Source organism: Cicer arietinum, chromosome 5, assembly GCF_000331145.2.
Source record: "Cicer arietinum cultivar CDC Frontier isolate Library 1 chromosome 5, Cicar.CDCFrontier_v2.0, whole genome shotgun sequence".
Classification (NCBI taxonomy): Eukaryota; Viridiplantae; Streptophyta; class Magnoliopsida; order Fabales; family Fabaceae; genus Cicer; species Cicer arietinum.
Genome location: NC_021164.2, coordinates 8,014,408 through 8,018,448, shown reverse-complemented (window position 1 = coordinate 8,018,448; position 4,041 = coordinate 8,014,408).

Sequence of the window (4,041 nt, the reverse complement as noted above, 5' to 3'; positions counted from 1 at the left end):
GCTGGTGTTGGAAATTTAACGTGGAACCCGAACCGCAGTTATAAATCTAGGAGAGAAATTCTTCAAGAGTCTCTAGGTCCTCGATTTCATTTGGACTTTTCATGCGATTTTCGTACCATCTAACAAAAATGGACCGAAATCCGTATTTTCAGACAAGACAATGGCTAGTGTTTGAAATCTAATCATGAACTAGAAACAACAGTTATAAATTTAGGAGAATAATGCTTTAAGGGTTTCCCGGTCCTCAATTTCATCTAAACAGTTTGGGTGATTTTTGTTCCACCTGACAAAAATAAACTGAAATCCATATTTTCCGGCCAAACAATGGCTAGTGTTTCATCTGAACTTTTCAGGAGATTTTTGTACCACTTGACAAAAATGAATCAAAATGCGTATTTTCGGACCACACGATCGCTAGTATTTGAAATCTGACACGGATCTAGACAAAGACTAGTATTTGCAATCAGACAAGGAACCTGAAACCCGAAACACAATGATAAAGTTAGGAGAACAATGCTATATGGGTCTCTCGGTCCTCGATTTCATCTAGACGTTTCGGGTGACTTTCCAACCACCCGACAAAAACAGACCAAAATCCATATTTTCAGACTACACGATGGCTAGTGTTTGAAATCGGACGCGAAACCAGAATCAAAGTTATAAATTTAGGAGAAGAATGCTAAAAGGGTCTCCCTGTCCTCAATTTCAACTGGACTTTTCGGGCGATTTTCATACCAACCGACAAAAACGAACCAAAATACGTATTTTCGGACCAAATGGTGGCTAGTATTTGAAAACTGACACGGAACCCAAATCACAGTAATAAATTTAGGAGAAGAATGCTATAAGGGTCTCCAAGTTTCAATTTCATCATCTAGACTTGGCCGATTTTCGTACCACAAGACATAAATGGACTGAAATCCTTATTTTTGGACCAGACGCTGGCTAGTGTTTGAAATCTGACGGGAAACTCGAAAATAAGTTATAAATTTAAGAGAAAAAATACTATAAGGGTCTCCAGGTCTTTGATTTCATATGGACCTTTTAGGCGATTTTTGTACCACACGACAAAAATTGACCGAAATCCGTATTTTCGGAGCAAATGATAGCTAGTGTTTGTAATCTAACGCGAAACCTGAAACACAATTTTAAAGTGAAGAAAATATTTCTATAAGGGTCTCCTAGTCCTCGATATAATCTGAACTTTTTGGGAGATTTTCGTATTATCCGACAAAAATGGACTGAAATTCGTATTTTTGGACCACACGATGGTTAGTGTTTAAAATATGATGTGGAACCCGAGACAATGTTATAAAATTAGTAGAAGAATACAATAAGGGTCTCCCGGTCGTCGATTTTATTTGGACTTTTCATGTGATTTTCGTACCACCAGACAAAAATGGACTGAAATATGTATCTTGGGCCCAGACGATAGGTAGTGTTTGAAATCTAACGCAGAACCCAGAACACATTTATCAATTTAGTAGAAGAATGCTATAATGGTCTCTCGATCCTTGATTTTATCTGGGCTTTTTGATCGATTTTCGTACCACCCAACAAAAAGGGACCGAAATATGTATTTTCGAACTAGAAAATGGCTAGTGTTTGAGTTTTGACGCATAACCTGAAACACAATTATAAATTTAGGAGAATAATGCTATAAAGGTCTCCAGATCTTTGATTTCATCTGGAGTTTTCAAGCGATTTTCGTACCACACGACAAAAATGGACTGAAATTCATATTTTCAGACAAATGGATGGCTAGTGTTTGAAATCTGACGTGGAACCTGAAACACAATTATAAATTTAGGAGAAGCTATATGGTTCTCCCAGTCCTCGATATCATCTTGACTTTTCTGACGATTTTTGTACCACCCAACAAAAATGGAATGAAATCCTTATTTTCGGACTAGATGATAACTAGTGTTTAAAATCTGATGTGGAACCCGAAACACAATTATAAATTTTGGAGAAGAATGCTATAAGGGTCTCCTGGTCCTCAATTTCATGTGGACGTTTCGGGAAATTTTCGTACTGTGACACCCTAATCCCCAAATAAAACAAATTTAATTTTTTTATATTTTTAAAACTGCGAACTTCAAATAACTAAATATAAAAACTTCCAAACATATTTATTTATTATTAAGATAAAGAGTATCACATAATCCTAAACACGTCAAATAAATTCAAAGGTTCCATCCACTTAACAACATAAAATCACAATATCAGAAAACACAATCCTTTTTGAAGTACACACACTTATGTTTTAAATTAAGTGCAAATGTAGTCCCAACCCGATGTCACTATAAGAGCGGGAATACCCAAAATAAAAATTCTCAAAATAACATCAACACAATGCATATAATAAGAGTCTCCAAGACATGATGGCTTCCACCTCTCTGATGGTACTAGTCATTACCTTCAACTTACAACTCGTATGCGTCCGTCGCAAACGCCAAACACAAACAACGAGGGGTGAGTATCGAAATTATGTAACAATATATCAAAAGCAGTCAAGTGTATAATATCAACGATTCATCAAATTCATTCACAATAAGACAATCACAAGGATGAAATGCTATGCATGTCCTATACTCTATACTTCATCATTTGGTACCATTCTACTCTGAAGTACTTGGCTAGGAGGCTTGATACTATGCCACTACAAGAGCGGACGGACAATTCATGAATGGTCAAGTCCTCATAGATCCCCTCAACTCAACCCGAGACACATATACACGATAGTCGGGGTACTCTTGTGTTGCACGGTAGCTCCCTGCCTTAGGGAATAACCCACACTAATCCACTTAGGAATTCCCCACTAGAGGTACCCCAAGGTCTTTCAGTCTTACCTTACAGTTCGACTATAGCCCTCCACGATCAGGCTCATTCAGTTGTACTTCCCTGAATCACTAGGTTTGTCAAACCCTCCCTATATGATGACAAAATAGGTCTAACTCCAAAATCACAACCCAATAAATTTCAGTTTGACTTCACCACATTCATCATTATATATGTATATCAGTCAATCACAATAAAATCCCATATTTTGGTTTGCACTACTCACAATGCATCATCCAGTCTTATCAATAACAAAATAAAAGATCAAACAACTTGCACATTCAAGTAATATCACAATTTCATTCAAGTAGCAAGAACACTCCAGTACATCTCATTCACACAGTAACAATCAACATAGTATTCATAAAATCAGACGGCATGCAATCTTGATATAAATAAATTCACGGCAATTCTATAGGTTGCTAAATTATATTTTAGTCCTCACTATTACCATTCACATTTTATTAATTAATTATTATAACTCAATAGGGCTCAACTGTATGTAGTAAGCCCCGAATGAACATCTGGAAATTTCAGCATTCTCGTTCATCTCACGTTATTTTATACTCATAAAATCGAACCTCATCTCACCCCTTACCTCGACTGAAGATTTCGTCCAATTAATCTGATATGCTAACGGGTCATTTCTTTGTCGGTCGTCGTCTCTAATAGTCCGCGAGGGAATTGTAGCCACACAACCACCAAATACAAATAAATAACTTACTATAAATAAATGAATAAATAAATAAATAAATAATAAAATAAAATAAATGATAAATAAATAAATTAGTAAATGAATAAATAAATAATAAAATAAATAAATTAATTAATGACTATTTGTACTACAACCCAGAAATATATATATAATACTTTACATGCTTATGCTTTTATTAATATAAATAGACATGTTATTTAAAATAAATGAAAAATAACGTAATTATATATTACTAAATAAATATAGTGTATGTATGATTTTGATATTACAATATTCTAACAATATATGGTATCTATTGAAAGGAAAGTAACAAAGCTATTGGCTACACGAATAGAATTCGATTCTTTAAGATATAAATTTTAAACTGTAACACGTTTATATAAATGCAGGATATGTTATCTTAAAAATTTACGATGCAATGGACACTATAACAATTTTAAATTATAATTAGAATAACTCAAGTCTTTGGATGTTAAACAAATTGA